Source organism: Tachyglossus aculeatus, chromosome 11 (genome assembly GCF_015852505.1).
Source record: "Tachyglossus aculeatus isolate mTacAcu1 chromosome 11, mTacAcu1.pri, whole genome shotgun sequence".
NCBI classification, from domain to species: domain Eukaryota; kingdom Metazoa; phylum Chordata; class Mammalia; order Monotremata; family Tachyglossidae; genus Tachyglossus; species Tachyglossus aculeatus.
The window spans coordinates 62584494-62603775 of record NC_052076.1 but is presented as its reverse complement, the minus strand read 5'-3'; the positions used below and the strand labels follow the sequence as shown (position 1 = coordinate 62603775).

General features: G+C 43.1%; 1 protein-coding gene and 1 non-coding gene across 2 annotated transcripts in view; both read left to right on the top strand.

Moving 5' to 3' along the window:
* Nucleotides 1-19282, top strand: part of LOC119934280 (early growth response protein 3-like) — a 95282-nt gene that overhangs the window by 28662 nt on the left and 47338 nt on the right. The window lies entirely within an intron of this gene.
* On the top strand, nucleotides 5846-5983 carry LOC119935468. Its single transcript, XR_005453348.1, has one exon. It is a non-coding gene; the product is annotated as a small nucleolar RNA SNORA7 (small nucleolar RNA).

Genomic DNA, 19282 nt, shown 5'->3' with positions numbered 1-19282 from the left:
TCCAGAGATCTGGAAACCTGGTGCTTTAAAATTGTGAGTCCCCGGATGGACTACCATGTTAATACAGGCACTCATCCTAGATGACCTGGATTACTCCATCAGCCTTCCTGTCGACCCTCTAGCCTCTGGCCTCTCCCCACTCCAGTCCATACTTCACTCTGCTGCCCTGATCATTTTTCTACAGAAACGTTCAGGAAACATCACCCCACTCCTCAAAAACTGCAGTGGTTGCCCATTCATGTCCGCATCAAGCAAAAACTCCTCACCATTGACTTTAAAACACTCGATCACCTTGAGCCCTCCTGCTTCGCCTCGCTACTCTCCTTCTACAACCCAGCCCGCGCCCTTCCCTCTTCTAAAGCTAATCTTCTTATTGTGCCTTGATCTTGTCTTTCTGGCTGCCAACCCCTCACCCATGTCCTGCCTTTGGCCTGGAACACCCTCCCACCTTAAATCTGTCAGACAATTACTCTCCCCCACTCAAAGCCTTATTGAAGGCATATCTCCTCCAAGAGGCCTTCCCTGACTAAGCTCCCCCTTTCCTTTTCTTCCACTCCCTTCTGCATCACCCTGACTTGCTCCCCTTTTTCTTCCCCTCTCCCAGCACTTATGCACATATCTGTACTTTATTTATATTAATGTCCGTGTCCCCCACTGTAGACTCTAAGCTCGCTATGGGTAGGGAATGTATCTGTTTATTGTTGTATTGTGTTTGTTCTCCCAAGCATTTAATACAGTACTTTGCACACATTAAGTGCTCAATAAATACAACTGAATGAACGAATGAACGACAGAGACTAATTCCCAATTGTGGATTTTTTCCCAGTACTTCAGTGCTCTGCACATTGAAAACGTTTTATGCTATTGCTACAATTACTTCATCGAGAAATTGTTCTAGTACCAGGATGCAGAGATCTATTCATTGTTATATGACAGAGTTCATATTTGAGCTTAACTTTACGATCTCCTAAAATCAGGGTCTAATGAGCTGTGATGCAGGTTACTAGGGAGACTGTGAAGGTTTCTTTTCTCCTAATGATTAGGTATAGGAGAGACACCGCTCTAGTCATTCCTCTGGTTTCCCCATCTAGACTGTAAGCTCCTTGTGGGCAGAGATCATGTCTACCTACTATATTGTATTGTTCTCTCCCAAATGCTCTGCAGAGTGCTCTGCATAGAATAAGTGCTGAGTAAATACCATTGATCTATTGATTGATTGAGGGTGAGTTGGGTGTAATTCTGCCTGAAAGCGAGGAGGTAGACTACATGATTCTAGAAGAACTTCCAGGTCAATGATTCTGTGGTTCATGGTTTATTTGAAACTTCAAACTTGATCCAACCTTGGCTTCACTGACGCTGTCCTCTCTTAGTTCTTCTCCTATTTCTCTGATCACTCCTTCTCAATTTCTTTTGCTGGCTCCTCTTCTGCCTCCCGCCCTCTGAAACTGGATCAGTCCTAGGTCCCCTTCTATTCTCCATCTATATCCATGCCCTTGGAGGAGTCATTTGCTTCCATGGCTTCGACTATGTGGATAATTCCCATATTTACATCTCCAGCCCTGACCTTTCGCATTTCCTATTCTCCATCTATACCCACTCCCTTGGAGAAGTCATTTGCTTCCATGGCTTCGACTATGTGGATAATTCCCATATTTACATCTCCAGCCCTGACCTTTTGCATTTCCTCCTGCCTTTAGACGCCTCTATCTGGATGTCCTGCTAATGTCTCAAACTAAACATTTCTAAAAGTGAACTCTTATCTTCCCACCTAAGCCCTGTCCTCCTGCTGTCTTTTCCATAATCCGTAATTGTATACAATAATAATAATGATGGCATTTATTAAGTGCTTATGCTTACTATGTGCAAAGCACTGTTCTAAGCACTGGGGAGGTTGCAAGGTGATCAGGTTGTCCCACGGAGGGCTCACAGTCTTAATCCCCATTTTGCAGATGAGGTAACTGAGGCCCAGTGAAGTTAACTGACTTGCCCAAAGTCACACTGCTGACAATTGGCAGAGCTGGGATTTGAACCCATGACTTCTGACTCCAAAGCCCTTGCTCTTTTCATTGAGCCACACTGCTTCTCAGTTTCAATACCAGTTACAATGCCACCATCCTCCTCTATCTCAAAAGTCCATAACCTCGGTGTTGTCTTCAACTCATCCCTCTCATTCCACCCACATAGTCTGTCACCAAATTATGTTAGTTCAACCTCCATAACATTGCTAAAATCCACCCTTTCCTCTCCATACAAACTTCTGCCACATTAATCCAAGTACTTATCCTATCCCACCTTGACTCTGCTTTGCACACAGTAAGCACTCAATAAATACAGTTAATAATAACAGTCTGCCTCCTCGCTGACCTCCCTGCCTCCTGTCTCTCCCCACTCCAGCCCATCCTTCACTCTGTTGCATGGACCATTTTTTCTAGAGAAACAGCATGGCTTAGTGGAGAGAGCATGGGCTTTGGAGTCAGGGGTCATGGGTTCAAATCCCAGCTCTGCCAATTGTCAGCTGTGTGACTTTGGGCAAGTCACTTAACTTCTCTGTGCCTCAGTTCCCTCATCTGTAAAATGGGAATTAAGACTGTGAGCCCCCCATGGGACAACCTGTTCTCCTTGTAATCTCCCTAGCACTTAGAAAAGTGCTTTGCACGTAGTAAGCGCTTAATAAATGCCATCATTATTACTATTAAAACAAATTCCAGGTCAAGAACAGTGATTTGCACATAGTAAGTGCTTAACAAATACCATCATTATTATTATTATTATTATTCAGTCCTTGCCTCCTCATTCCTTAAAAGCCTACAGAGGCCCCTCATTTATCTCCATGTCAAACAGAAACTCTTTACAATCAGTTTTAAAGCATTAAATTAGCTCGCCCCATCCTTCCTCACCTGACTGCAAACTTTCCTTCTTTAGCGCCAGTTTGCTCACCGTTCCCTGATCCCATCTGTCTCGCCTCCGATGTCTTTTGCACAATTCTCCCCCTGTTTTGGAACTCCTCGCTCAACATATATGCCAGATCTGATTATTCACAGCTTTGCCACTTATTCCCAGGCTCCACCCCATGTCTGTTGTGTGCCCTTGAGCAAGTCATTTCACTTTTCTATGCCTCAGTTACCTAATCTGTAAAATGGGGATTGAAACTGTGAGCCCCAAGAGGGACAGGGGCTGTGTCCCACCTTATTTGCATATATTCACCCCAGCACTTAATACAGCGCGTGGAACATAGTAAGTGCTTAACAAATATTATCATTATTATTATAATCATCACTCTGATTACCTTCAAAGCATTTTTAAGTTCTTATCCTCTCCAAGTGGCCTTCTCTGACTACGCTCTATTTTCCCTTGCTCCCTCTCCCTTGTGTCATCTATAAACGTAGATCTGTGACCTTTGGTCATTTGATATTTGCTCCACCCAAAATGTCTTATGCACCTAACTCTATATATTAAAAATATTTATATTAATGTTTGTCTCCCCCTCTAGACTGTTTGCTCATTGTGAGCAGGGAACATGTCTACCAACTCTGTTGTATTGTACTCTCCCAAGTGCTTAGTACAGTCCTCTGCAGGTAGTAAATTCTCAACAAATACCACTGATTGATTGATTTGAATCATTCCTGCGTTATGCCCCTGACTGTAAAGAGGCTGGCAGGAACTAAGCCATGCTAATTTTAGGTCTTTAGGGAAATGTAATAACGATGAAACAACCAGTTTGAATTATTCAGCTGGAGGAAGTATCAGTGACTCTAAGCATAGCCCTGATCCTCAATCCCAAGGAGACAATGGCCTGGATTGAGTAATAGGGCCCTGGGACAAGGCTGACAGGACTTAGTTCCAGTGTACTGTAGTAGTTGTGACATTGTGAAGTTGGTAGTTGTGAAGCAGCAGGTCCTAGTGGAAAGAACACAGGCCTGGGAGTAAGAGGACCTAGGTTCTAATCCTGGCTCCACCACTTGTCTGCTATGTGACCTTGGATAAGTCACTTACCTTCTCTGTGCCTCAGTTCTCTTATCTGTAAAATGAGGATTCAATACCTATTCTCCCTATTACTTAGACTCTGAGCCCCGTGTGGGAGAGGGACTGTGTCCAACATAGTTATCTGGAATCTATCCCAGAGTTTGCTACAATGTTTGGCGCATAGTAAGTGCTTAACAAATACCACAGTTACTATTAGCTATGATATGTTCAGGGGAAACAATGGGATTCATTCAGTCAGTCGTATTTATTAGGCACTTACTGTGTGCAGAGCACTGTATTAAGTGTTTGGGAAAGTACCATACAGCAGTAAAGAGTGATAATCCCTGCTCACAATGAGCTCACAGTCTAGAGGGATGGCCAGTAGGTTCACAAAAAATATTAGAGGGTAAAATTAAGGATGTTAGAAGTGAATGCATACATAGTGCTTTCACGTCCATTCTACTATTTAATGTTCACAACAGTCTTGAGAGTTCAGGAGAGGTCATTATCATTGTCCCCACTGTACAGATTATCATCAGTGGTATTTATTGAGTGCTTATTATGTATAGAGTGCTGTACTAAGTGCTTTGGAAAGCACAATGCAACATGGTAGATATAGTCCCTCCCCACAATGAGCTCACACTCTAGAGAAGCAATATTGCTTAGCAGATAGAGTCAGAAGGACCTGGGTTCTAACCCCAGTTCAACCACATATCTGCTGTGTGATCTTGGGTAAATCACTTAACTTCTCTGGGCCTCAGTTACCTCATCTGTAAAATGGGGATTAAGAGTGTGAGCCCTATGTGGGACAGAGATTGTGTCCAACCAGATTAACGTGTATCTACCATGGAGCTTAGAACAGTGACTGGCACATAGTAAGCACTTAACAAGTACCATAATAATAATTATCATTATTATTATTGTTATTGTAAGACAATGATACACAGAGCGGTAATGGGGCTTTCCTGAAATAACGCAGCCAGCCAGTGGCAGAAGTGGGACTAGAATCCAGGTCTTCTGACTCCCAGCTCTACACCATGTGATTAAATGTGAAGGAGATCAGTTGACATCAGTTGACATCTCAAAGCTTGCTCTGGTGCTGTTGACAGAGATAGAATGCTAGGCTGAATGGACCACTGGTCTAATGTTATCAACCAATGGTATTTATTGAGGTTATTGTATGCACAACTCTGTACTAAGTGCTTGGGAAAGGACCATAAAATAGAGTTGGAGGACATGTTCCCTGCTCATAACAAGCTTGCAGTTTACAGCGGGGAGACAGACATTAAATTTCAGATATGTACGTCAAGTGCTGGGAGAGAGAGGATGGGTTGAATATCAACCCCTTTTAGACTGTGAGCCTGTTGTTGGGTAGGGATTTGTGGCTGAATTGTACTTTTCAAGTGCTTAGTACAATGTTCTGCACAGAGTAAGCGCTTGACAAATACAATTGATTGAATGAATGAATGAAAGTACTTAGAGGGTACTGTCATTTCTTATGCCTTTCAACTCTAACATATCATTTGAGTGGAAATTTCCCTGGCCAATTTTCTCCCCCTTTTCAGGCAGCCCCTCATCTCACTCTTACTTGATCGATTGGACTTATAATGTTTTTCAGTATCATCAACAGGATGGCTGTGTTCAAAGGGCAAATGAGGAGAGAAAACTTATCCTCTGAGCCCCAGGGATGTAACCAGGAGGGAGGGTCACGAGCCATTACCAAGCGACCGACAGCTGCAACCAGGGTGACTGCATTAACCCCACGCTAATTCAGTTAAAGTTTCAATGGTGATTATAAATCCCATACCTGGAGCAAATAGAATATCGGTTTGGGCAATCTGACCTGCTGCCAGTCACTGAATATTAGGAACTGAGTTCAGGACCCCTCTCAGGTTCGCACCTGGAGAGTTTCCAGTACTCTACCAGTCTCGGCTACTGGAGGGAGAGTCAAGCAGAGGCCTACCCATTCCATTCCTAGCTTGGGTAGTGGCTAGCAAGTGGAAGGCAATCTGCTACAATTTTAAACTCACCTGTGCAGGGCAGCAGCAGCAGCAGCAAGGGAGAGAGTTGAGGGTGGAGACTTGTTTGCTGCGTGGAAGAAAGCAATGGTAAACCACTTCCACATTTTTACCAAGAAAGCTCTATAGCTACACTACCAGCATGACTGCAGATGGAGAGTGGGTCGTTCTGGGAGAGATGTATCTGTGGTGTCGCTATGGGTCGGGAAATGATGCATATGAAGAGTTCAGAAGAGGCATCCCAAGTCCTCATATACATGCAACTATACTTGAATTCCCAGGTAATGATAATTATCGGGGTATTTGTTAAACAATTCCTATGCACCAAGGACTATACTAAGCTCAGGGGTTGATTCCAGACAATCAGGCCAGACATTCATTCATTCAAACAATCAATCATATTTATTGAGTGCTTACTGTTTGCAGAGCACTGTACTAAGAACTTGGGAAGTACAAGTCGGCAACATATAGAGACGGTCCCTACCCAACAACGGGCTTACAGTCTAGAAGGAGGAGAACAGACAGAGTTCCCACATGGGGCTCACATTCTAAGAGGGAGGAAGAACAGGTATTGAATCCCATTTTACACAAGGGGAAACTGAGGTCAAGACAAGGTAAGTGACTTATCCAAGGCCACACGCAGGCAGGTGGTGCAGTTGGCATTAAAACCCAGGTCCCCTGACTCTCAGACCTACAATCTTTCCAGGAGGCCCCTCTGCTGGGAATGTGATGTTTGTGGAGAAGAGCAAGAGGCAAAACTGAACTATCCAAAAGGGCACTGCTGGCTGGAATAGTCTGAATCCAGGCGCGGGAACAAACTCAATGTGCAAAGAACAAAAGTGATATCCCAACTGAGTGAGCTTTCAGAGTCACCAAAGAAGCCCAGCCAAAATCTCCAGAATTTAGGGATTCAAGTACATTTTGACGGCTTCTCCCGGAAGGAGGGATGAGACTTTGGTTAGCATTCCCAGATGTTCTAAGGTTTGCATCAGGCTGGCGGACGATCGTCCTCATAAGGCGAGGGTGGGAATCCAGGTCTGGCCACATGAGGGAGCCCAATACCCGCAAATGGCTTTTAAAAATCTTGAAATATTGGAAGTTTGCAGAGAGTCAGTTGGCAGGCTGTAGAAGGCAAAGGACAGACTTGCTTTCCACAATAGAAACTATTCAAAGAGAAAGGGGACTGTGGTGGTGGTGGGGGCGGGGGAGAAGAGAAGGAGGAAGAGAGAGAGAGAGCAGTTCTTAATACTAGAGACATTAGGTCCCATAATTGAGTTATTTATGATGATGTCTAGGGAGTGGTTATTTTGCTCTCTACAAGTCTCCACCCTCTGGAATCAAACAAAGATTCTGCTCTATGACCTCCCAGTGTCATTTAATGTCCTCTTTCCCCTGCTCCTCTGAGCCATGGCAGGAAGACATTTCCCTTTCAGTAGTCTTTGACATCAGCCTTCCCCTTCCCCACGGTTTGATAGCTCAGCCTGCTCATTCTCACAATATGAGATTACTCTTGGAGACTCCAGAATGCCGAAGGCTCCCATTACATACTGTACCTGTCAAGGAGCTTCTGCTGCTTTACAAGCAATATGATCCACACACCCCATGCAAAATTGAAAGCGTGTGCATCTGGACTGAATTAAGTATCCCACCAACTTGACTTGCGGCCCCTGGCAGGTGATTTATGGGGTGATTACTGAATACTTGGGCTTGAGGAATTGAAATCTTCTTTTTTCCAAGGATGACCCACTCACGTTGGTGAATGTGGGAGTGTGCCTGATACTTGAATGCAGGTGAGGGGAAAAATACAGTCCAGTCCCTGAACCGGATCCAGCCTGCCAATCAGTTTAATACAGGCCAAGGGAAGATCTGGGCTGCCAAAGTATTTGCCAAAGCGCTGTACCTTCCAGTGAGTGGTGCATCCCTGCTTATGAGCCTACCATAGATACAGTCAGTAAATAAGCAGTATGGCCTAAATAAGTCAGAGGTATTTATTGAACACTTACTATTGCCTGAGCACTATACGGAGAACTTGGGAGGGTTAAGCGCTTAGTACAGTGCTCTGCACACAGTACGTGCTCAATAAATACGATTGAATGAATGATAATGATCATATTTGTTAAGCACTTACTATGTGCCAAACACCATTCTAAGCTCTGGGGTAATACTGATGGTATTGGTTAAACACTTACTATGTGCCAAGCTCCTTTCTAAGTTCTGGGGTAGATACAAGGTAATCAGGTGGTCCCACGTGGGGCTCACAGTCTTAATCCCCATTTTACAGATGAGGTAATTGAGGTGCAGAGAGGTTAAGTGATTTACCCAAGGTCACACAGCAAACAAGTGGTGGAGCCGGGATGAGAACCCACGACTTCTGACTCCCAAGCCCGGGCTCTTTCCACTAAGCCATGCTGCTTCCAGAGAAGTGAAGTGACTTGCCCAAGGTCACACAACGGAGCTGGGATTAGAACACAAGTCCTTCCGACTCCCAGAGTACAATACAGTGGAGTTGGCAGACATGTTCCCTGCCCATAACAAGCTTACAGTCTAGAGGGGGAGATGGATATTAATATGAAAGAGAAAGTGATTTATAACGGGATGAACACAGGACTGGAGATTCAGGAGACATGGCTTCTAATCCTGGCTCTGTCACTTGCCTGCTGGGTGACCTTAGGTAAATCACTTAATTTCTCTGTGCCTCAGTTTCCTCATCTGTAGGATGGGGAGCAAATACCTGTTCTCACAAACTGTGAGCAAATAGTGAGAGAGGGACAGTATCCAATTTATCTTGTATAATCATCATCAATTGTATTTATTGAGTGCTTACCATGTGCAGCATTGTACTAGGCATTTGAGGAAGTACAATGTAACAGAGTTGGTAGATGTGTTCCCTGTCCACAACAATTTTACAGTCTCGAGTGTGAGGCAGAAGGAAAGGTAGGGTATAAGGAGGAAAAGTAGGGTATAAGAATATGAACATACATACTGTGGGGCTGAGGGTGGATGAACCCTCGTGGCTCAGTGGAAAGAGCATGGGCTTGGGAGCCAGAGGTCATGGGTTCGAATCCCGGCTCCGCCACTTATCGGCTGTGTGACTTTGGGCAAGTCACTTAACTTCTCTGTGCCTCAGTTACCTCATCTGTAAAATGGGGATAAGATTGTGACCCCCCCCCGTGGGACAACCTGATCACCTTGTATCCCCCCCCAGTGCTTAGAACAGTGCTTTGCACATAGTAAGCGCTTAATAAATGCCATTATTATTATTATTATTATGAACATCAGGTGCTTAAAAGGGCATACAACCAAGGGCACCACCAGTGCTTGGCACATAGTTCCACAACAGTCCACAGACAACAGACAAGTTCCCTGCCGCTGAGGAGTCTACAGTTGAGTAGGAGAAACTTACCAATTCCCAAAGTCCTTTGACAATGAAACACCACATCTCATCCAGTTCGATTCCAACTGGAAAGTAGCACTGGCCAATTTGGTTTGCAAATCAACCCTGAAAGATACTAAGTACAACGAGAAACCTGCCAAGGAGTCCAAGACAATTTTACAGTCTCGAGTGTGAGGCAGAAGTTGAAATAAGTACAGATAGGAGAAAAAGTAGGGTATGAGGATATGAGCATACATATTGTGGGGCTCAGGGTGGGAGAATGTCAGGTGATTTAAAGGGCATACATCCAAGGGCACCACCAATGCTTGGCACATAGTGACCACTTAACCAATACACAATTATGATTATTACGGTTAGTATTATTATCATCATTATTACCTCACACACCTGGCTGCTCCCAAGTTTGCTGTGGACAGAGGTTGTTAAATGCAGCTGTGTCTGACTCGGACCCTGATAAGGTCTGCAGGTGTCTGCCCTTAGATGTTTTCAGTATTCCCCTTCCCATCACCCCAGCCTCCTCTCACCCTCATGGCTAGGAGTGATTTGTGATTTGCCTCAAAATGCCATAAGTGGCCTGGGGCTGAGGTGAGTCGCCCAACCTTGCCCTGATGGGTCTCTTGGACTCCTTGGCAGGTTTCTCATTGTATTTAGTGTCTTTTGGGGTTCATTTGCAAACCAAATTGGTCCGCACTACTTTCCAGTTGGAATCCAACCAGATGAGATGTGGTGTTTCGTTGTCAGAGGACTTTGGGAACCAGTAAGTTTCTCCTACTCGACGGTAGACTCCTCAGCGGCAGGGAACTTGTCATTTTCTTTTACTATTCTCCTCCTGAAGACTGTGAGCCCCATGTGGGACATGGACTGTGTGCAACCTGATTAACTTATATGTCCTTTAGACTGTAAGTTCTTTATTGGCAGGGAACATTTCTGCTAATTCTCTTCTATTGTACTCTCCCTAAGTGCTTACTACAGTGCTCTGCATGTAGTATATGCTAAATAAATGCCATATTTTGCTTGATTGGTTGGTTGTCTATCCCAGAGGTTAGTAAAGTGCCAGGCACATAGTAAGTACTTAACAAATAACATAAAAAAGAAGGGAATAAAGTTAATTTCTGGCTTTTAAACACAGCAGAGTTCTGCAGGTCTTCGCTAACTTGACTAAATGATGGGTTCTCTGCACTAACTCTTCATTGTCTTACTTTTGCAGTTTATCTGTTTTGGGTAGGGAGCATGATTTTACCATCTCTGTTATTCTGTATTCTCCCAAGCTCTTAGTGTACAGTGTTCTGAATATTGTAAGTCCTCCAATACAATGGATAGATGGATTGACTGAGACACGCTTAGGATGGCAGTGTGATTTAAAAACTTGGGTTCACCAATTTAAGGCAGTTACTCATCTGCAAGAAACAGACCTTGTCCAATCAATCAATCCTATTTATTGAGCACTTCCTATGTGCATAGCACTATACTAAGCACTTGGGAGAGTACAATACAACAGAATTAGCAGGCACGTTCCCCGCCCATAATGAGTTTACAGTCTAGAGGGAGTGGTAGAAATTAATACCAATTGAGAAAACAAAACAATGAAATGAAGGGTAATAATGATGGAATTTATTAAGTGCTTACTATGTGCAAAGCACTGTTCTAAGCACTGGGGAGGTTACAAGGTGATCAGGTTGTCCCATGCGGGGCTCACAGTCTTAATCCCCATTTTCCAGATGAGGTAACTGAGGCACAGAGAAGTTAAGTGACTTGCCTAACGTCACACAGCTGACAGTTGGCAGAGCTGGGATTTGAACCCATGACCTCTGACTCCAAAGCCCGTGCTCTTTCCACTGAGCTGTGCTGGGTAGACTGTGAGCTCCAGGTTGGAAGTGAACTGTGTTTGATGTGATTGTATTTTATCGACCCTAGTGCTTGGCACAGCTGATTGTCTAGAAAGCACTTAAGAAATACCACAGAGTTCTGGTTCCTAGTTAAACTGATTTCTTCATTTTAAGCCACATGATCAAATGCAGTGCACTACACTATGGGGTAATAATAACAATTGTAGTATTTGTTAGGGCCTTCTGTGAGCACAGCACTCTACTTAGCACTGGGTTAAATGCAAGGCAATGAGGTCAGACACAGTTTGTCACACATGGAGTTCCCCTAAAGCTTTTTGAACCGTTATATCATGAATTTGATCAAAGTTTTCATCTCTTGATAATCATTCTATTCCTTGACAAGATTGGATAGTAGAATATTCTTTTCCTGCTCAGCAGCCTCAAATGTTGATCAGATTTGTCCATCTGGCTCCTCGCAATTCTTCTTTGCTACCAATTTTAACTTGCCCTTTTATTGAAAATGGCATTTTTTATTTCAAACAGCTCTTCATTATTGATTGCGGTATTATCCATTTTTTTAGTTTCTTAATCAATGTTCCGCCTTTTCATTGGAATCTGCTCTCTGATGTGAGAGGACAGCTAATCCCCCACTAATGGTGCACTCTGTTCCCCATCTGGGCCAGCAATCAATCAATCATTTATTGAGCGCTTACTGTGATCAGAGCATTGTACTAAGCATGTGGGTGAGTACATTATAACAGAGCGTTCCCTACCCACGATTGGAAGTGTCCAACAAATACCACCACCTCAGTTAAACTGGTGTCTATGAGACACAGTGTGGCCTCATGGAGAGAGACCGGGCCTGTGAATCAGAGAACCTGGGTTTTATTCCCAGCTCCACCACTTACCTGCTGTGTGACTTTGGCAAATGCACTTAGCATCTCTGTGCTTGTTTCCTCATCTGGAAAATAGAGATTAAAACCTTTTTTAATGGTACGTGTTAAGTGCTTACTTTGTGCCAAGCACAGTCCTAAGCCCAGGGTAGATACAAAATAATCAGGTTGGACACAGTCCCTGACCAATACAGGGCTCAGGCATTCACATAATCATACTCATTGAGTGCCTACTCTGTGCAAAGCACTGTACTAAGCGCTTGTAAATACAATACAGCAATAAAGAGAAACAGTCCTTGCAAAGAATGGGCTTACAGTCTGTACTGTTAGGAAGAGTACAATGCAGCAATAAATAGTCACATTCCCTGCTCACAATGAGAGGAGGGTAGACAGACATCAGTACAAATAAATAAAATTACAGATATGTACATAAGTGCTGTGGGGCTGGGAAGGGGGAAGAGCAAAGGGAGCAAGTCAGAGTGACGTAGAAGGAAGTGAGAGATGAGGAATAGTGGGGTTTAGTCTGGGAAGGCCTCTTGGAGGAGACGTGCCTTCAATAAGGCTTTGAACTGGGGGGACAGTAATCGTCTGTCAGATTTGAGGAGGAAGGGCATTCCAGTCCAGAGGCAGGATGTGGGCTAGGCGTCGGCAGCAAGACAGGTGAGATGGAAGCACAGTGAAGAGGTTAGCCCTAGAGAAGCAAATTGAATGGGCTGGGTTGTAGAAGGGGGAAAGGTGAAGGAGTGGTTTATAGCCAACAGTGAAGAGTTTTTGTTTGATGTGGAGGTGGATGGGCAACCACTGGGGATTTTGAGGACTGGGATGACGTGTCCTGAACTTTTCTGTAGAAAAATGATCTGGGCAGCAGAGTGAAGTATGGACTGGAGTGGAGAGAGACAGGAGGATGGGCGGTCAGCAAGGAGGCTGATGCAATAATCCAGATGGGCTGGGATGAGTGATTGTATTAATGTGGTAGCAGCTGGGATGGAGAGGAAAGGGTGGATTTTAGTGATGTGAAAATGGAACTGACAGAATTTAGTGATGGATCGAATATGTGGGTTGAATGATAGAGGAGTCGAGAATAAAGCCAACGTTATAGGTTTATAATAATAATGGCATTTATTAAGTGCTTACTATGTGCAAAGTACTGTTCTAAGTGCTGGGGAGATTACAAGGTGATCAAGTTGTCCCACAGGGGGCTCACAGTCTTAATCGCCCATTTTACAGATGAGGTAACTGAGGCACAGAGAAGTTAAGTGACTTGCCCAAAGTCACACAGCTGACAATTGGCAGAGCTGGAATTTGAACCCATGGCCTCTGACTCCAAAGCCCTGGCTCTTTCCACTGAGCCACGCTGCTTCTCCAGGAAGGATAGTGGTGTTGTCTGCAGTGATGGGCAAAGTCAGGGAGTAGGATTTAATCCTCATTTAGAGATGAAGAAACTGAGGCACAGAGAAGTTAAGTGATTTGCCCAAGATCACACAGCAGGCGAGGGACAGAGCCAGGACTAGAACCCAGGTCCTCTTTCTTTCAGGCCTATGCTCTTTACATTAGGCCTTACTGCGTCCCAAACCTGTTCTCCCTCCTGCTTTGATTATGAACCCTATGTGGGACAGGGACTGTGTGTGACCTGATTATCTTGTATCTACCCAGGCATTTAGTGCAGTGCTTAGCACATAGTAAAGCATTCAACAAATACTACAGTTATTACTACTATTTTGAATGACTCTTTTTCCACATGGTGTGCATGCAAAGAATTAGTAGACACATTCCCTGTCCATAATTAGAAGCAGTGTGGCTTAGTGGATAGAGACCAGGCCTGGAAGTCAGAAGGACCTGGGTTCTAATCCTGACCCCACCACTTGTCTGCTGTGTGACCTTGGGCAAATCACTTCGGCTCCCTCATCTGTAAAATGGGGATTAAGACTGTGAAACTCATGTGGGACAGAGGCTGTATCCAGCCTGATTCACTTTGATCTACCCCACCACTTAGTACAGTGCCTGGCACATAATAAGGGCTTAACAAACTTCACAGTTATTATCATTATTATCAGAGGGGGGTTCTTTCCATTAGATTCATTTATTCATTCAATCGTATTTATTGAGCGCTTACTTTGTGCAGAGCACTGAACTAAGTACTTGGAAAGTATAATTCAGCAACTAATAGAGACAATCCCTATCCTAGGAATGATCAGGTCCCCAGGTGTTACCAATGGACTGCTGCTTTTGCAGCCATGAGGTATCTAATGCACTGTCAGAGGATCAGGCTCTCAATTTGTCTTGATCTATCTACTCTCTGGCCAGGATTGAGAGAGCATTGCAGAGCAAAATATTCCCATATCTTCACAATCCTCAGACACTTCTGTAACCATGTCAACTTTGCCATTGTTGAGTAAAGTGCTCCCTTCTGCCATAAAAAAGAATCCTTGAGGTTGTTGCAATTTGTGTAGGACAGTATACTCAGTTCTCTTGTAAAGTGAGTGTTATGTTTTCAGTGGACACTGTGTTAAGAAAAATTTACCAAAAGCCCAAGGCTTGGGTGTGCTCATAAACATTTCTCTCGACATCACATTGTGTTCTATCCAGTCAGATGCGCACTCTTGGAAGAATGTGTCCAATCCAAAATGTGTAGGGGAATCACACCTTATGGAAAAACTGTGTGTGTTGTTTTATGAAGCAGGGTGGCCTAGAGGAAAGAGTATGGCCCTGAATCAGGGGACTGCATTGTAATCCCCCTACCTGGCTCTGCCTCTTGCCGATTAGGTGACCTTGGACAAGTCACTTTACTTCTCTGGGGAAAATCCCCATTTGTAAAATGGAGATTCAATGTGACCTATGTAGACTATGAGCCCTACGTGATACAGGGACTGGTTCTGACCTGCTCATCTTGTATCTACCCCAGTGCTTAATACCGTGCTTGGCACATAATAAGCACTTACCAAATACCAAAGTCATTATGCCTGGGGTAGGAGTGTATTATAATTTGGGTAAAAGCGAATTGTCAAAATTGGGAGATGGATAACATGTAGTCACCTTCCTTTTCTAGCCACATCACAATGACTGAAGTATCCAGATGTCCCTTTTGGATTGTTTGAACCCCATTGTAAAAATGGCTTAGGCAAACCTTCCATGGCTTTTCAACAGCTTAGTCTCTCACCCCTATTCAAATCCCAAGTGCTGTTCTAGTCTATCTTCTATCGACAGCAGGATCTCCAAATTGCAGCCCTAGCAACTCGGGGGAGTCAGGTGGGGAAGCGGGAAGTGGGGGTGACTCCTTCAGTGGTCTGAGGCTGCCCCAATACTCATCAGCTAGTTAAACTTTCCCAGTAGCGATGCTGGATACTTTATCCATTGGAGAGATATAAGAATTATTTTATCCTTTGCTTAATTCCAAATTTATATGTTTAAGTTGCTTAAAATATTACAAACAGTTGACTGACTTGCGCTTTTCTCTTAGGTTGTCATTTTACGTTAATTGAATGCCTGTGTTAATCTAATAGATTTTATATTTATGGAGGGTTCCATAGCATGTCATATTTTAATCAATACATATTCCAACATTTAGATGGACAGATGAGAAAATCTGCCTCATCTCTGCACTTCTGTTCTATCAGCTGTCAATAATTCCTAATTTGAATCCTTCAAATGATCAGATTTATGGGTTTCAGTATATTGCATTAATCACAGAAATTAACTTTTGGGGAAAATGATGTTAAAGGTCACACAGCATCCTGAGGAAGCAGATATTGTGTCTGTCTTCTGAGGACACTAAAATGTCTCTGAGATGAAGCTTTTTAAAACATTTGTGCCTATGAAGAATGGTAGTGAGCCGATCAAGGCTGGTTAGTATTGCTTTGAAAGAAAGAGGTAAATGCAAAGCGAGGGAAATGTGAGACAATCTTGCATTAGATAATAGTGCACAGCTCTCCTTAATAGTAATTAAGGCAATTATTCTGAAATCTGGCATAGGAAAAAAAAAAAGCCCTTGTGATAAAATCATGGCTTTCTGGTGACCCCAGGCTTACTCCCAGTGAGAGGTTCTGATGGTCGATGCTGTTTATGCCAATGCTGTAGGTAGACCTGGCTCAGCATTATCAGAGCAAATGTCACTTCAGAAGAGACGAAGCGATAGATCCCCTTTCTAGAGGAATGGGGTTTTCTGGTGAAAATGTCCATTTCAGATGTCTCTGTAAGGCATTTTCACCTCACATTGATCTGAAATGAAGAACTAAGTTCAAATCCAAGTACCCCAAATGCAAACAAGTCACAGTGCCATTCCCACTGGTCCCCTTTCTCTTTTACATGAATAGCCCCACTAAGGCTAGTGAAGAGCAGTACTCTTTCACAAAGGGGACACACAACTACAACTTCAATAATGCCCCAAGTGCCTAAGAGAGGTCAGGGCAACCCTGGAAATGATCTAAGTAGTTTAAACCCCAATACACTTTAACCTCAATAGTCTGTATTCTTCAGGCAACAGGGTTACTGAAATACCCTGGATATTGAGACGGAAATCTGTATTTTTGGCCTGAATCATCCTGATTGTTGGCTTGTGAAGAACTGGCTGGAAAATTCAGGCTTAGAGAAACCTATGGGGAATGATACAGCTTTTTCAACAGACTTTCTTGACCTGGTTCAAAAATCAGCTACGAAAGGGGCCTTAGAGCTTGTACTTTGGGGCAGCCCTGTAAAACACTAGTTTGGGCTCAGGCAGAACGGTGGAATAGCTTGGGTTTGCTTTGTCGTGCATGACATCTAGTTGGCTTAAGGCCACAAGTGACTGACAGGCCTATAGAATTCTGGTGACCCTGAATTTCCTCATTTACCCTGGCAACAGCAAATTTTAAAATGAGACTCTTGGTATCCGGCCCCCCGAAGCATTGGTTCCATTCATAAGTACATATGTTCACTAGCATAGATGTGTCCTTGGAGTCGCTATGGGTTGGAGATGACTCGACAGTATAAGAAAAGACACAGTGAGTCTGTGATGGTCCTGTGCAGAATTTTTCATGGAAGAATTATTTCCAAAAATATAATTATCCCAGGCAGATATTGTCCATTCCCACGCACCTGGACTAAATATAATAATAAATAATAATAATTGTGGCATTTAAGTGCTTACTATGTGCCAGGAACTACACTAAGCACTGGAGTGGATACAACCAAATTGGGTTGGACACAGTCCCTGTCCCACGTGGGGCTCACAGTCTCAATCCCCATTTAATCGAAGAGGTAACTGAGGTACAGAGAAGTGAAATGACTTGTCCAAGGTCATACAGCGGACACATGGCAGAGCTAAAATTCGAACCCATGACCGCCTAACTCCCAGGCCCATGCTGTATCCACTATGCTATGCTGCTTATGTTTTTTCTCTTAATCTCAGGTCTGTACTACTGTTTGTTTTTTTAGAAAGTAGAGCCATGTGAAGAGAAAATGACACTTCTCATCTCAGCGTTTTTAAATCTGAGTTTAGTCTGATCTTGATTTTCAGGGGAATTATATACCTGACTCTGCTGAAGTGAAAGTAAAAATTAATCTTTACCAGAATATGTTTAAAGTTGTGATTGGGAATTGCCAGCAATTTGTAGCAATGTAAATAAAACTGTATTCACTTTTCTAGTCTAGTCACCACATTCAAGTGAGCAAAAAATCACACAAAAGAGGGAAGGTCTGTCTTGTAATCGACTGCATTATTTTGGTGCATATCTGTATTCATGGAAATCCATTATAACTGCATTGTTGTCAGAGATGCAGTTAATAAATGAAGGTAGCACAAAATGTGATTTTAAATCAGTTTAATAAAATTATTCATGTAGATTTTAAATCATTTTTACAGTTGATTTAACATTCGTGACTGGTTTATAGATTATGATATAGGATGGTGTTTGCATCTTTGCAATTTTATTCCAATTTAGAAACAGTACAAATATTAATTTTTGCTTCGATAATGGAGCCTTTGAGAATTAAACTTGTCTTTCCTCAACTCACATTTTATGAGAATGCTTTTAATATGATTTTTAATATATTTTTGAAGAACTTATTGTAAGAAAGGCTTTTTACATAGATCACTATGGTGAAATCTCTTCAAAATTTTAAGATAAATGTGAATAATGGTTGTTTAGTGGCCTTTGGTTTTGGGAATTGTGTTTGGAAAAAGTTTCAGAAGCTATTCACACTTCTTAGCAAGTCATCATAATCATTATCATGGTGGTATTTGTTGTACAGGCACTGTACCAAGCACTGGGGAGTGGTATTTGTACAGACACTGTACTAAATGCTGGGGTAAATACAAGGTAATCAGGTTGGACACAGTCAGATGTTCTAAAGTTAGAGTAGGCAGTGGTTTAAACCAAAGAATGATCCATTTGGCTTTGATTAAAAAATGGGCATGTGCTTTCTTGAATGAAAAGTCTTCTATTGATTCTTACTGGGGGAGTGAAGTCATTTCAGTACTTATGGAAAGTGGCCATTAATGAAATTTCTAATCCAGTGAGTAAGAAGGGGAGAACCATTATTGAAAGGACTTGAGAAGGCAGCAGATTACAGGACACGCCTCACTAGTTCAGACCTAGCCAATTTGCTTCTGAACCCAAGTCACAGTCTGGATGCTGGTAGCCTATGTTAGCAGAAATGGGCCTCTTGCCGCCAGGCCTCCCCAGAATGAGACCAAGGTGATGGAAGCATCTGTGACAATAAAAGTGACCTTAAAGTTTTGTTTCCCATCTCTTCTCCACTGGATACCACTCTTTGACTGGAAAAGCCTGGGGGATAGTAGCCCCTTGGGAACACCTTCAAGTGTCATCCTCTTCCCATTTAAAAATGCCAGTTGCTAATGGACTTAGATATTCATTGAGTCTGAATATGAATCTCCTAGGGTCCCAGCTATTTCCACAGCCTTTGTGGTTTAGAACCTGCTTAAATCTAAGAGTTTAATGGGGGAAAGCAATAATTTAAAAGGGACTGTAGTGAGATAAGCACTCTGCTGAAAAATGATACAACTCTCATGACAGTCTAGAACACCTGAATGAGGGGAGGCAGTGAAATTAATGGATGGAATATTTAGAAAACATAAAGGGGTCCAATTTTTTACACAGGATGGAGTTGATATGGTGCATTCACTGCTACAGGAAGCTTTTGAGACGGTAGACTATAACTGGGTTTAGAAAGGCCTGTGTCATTTTATGACCT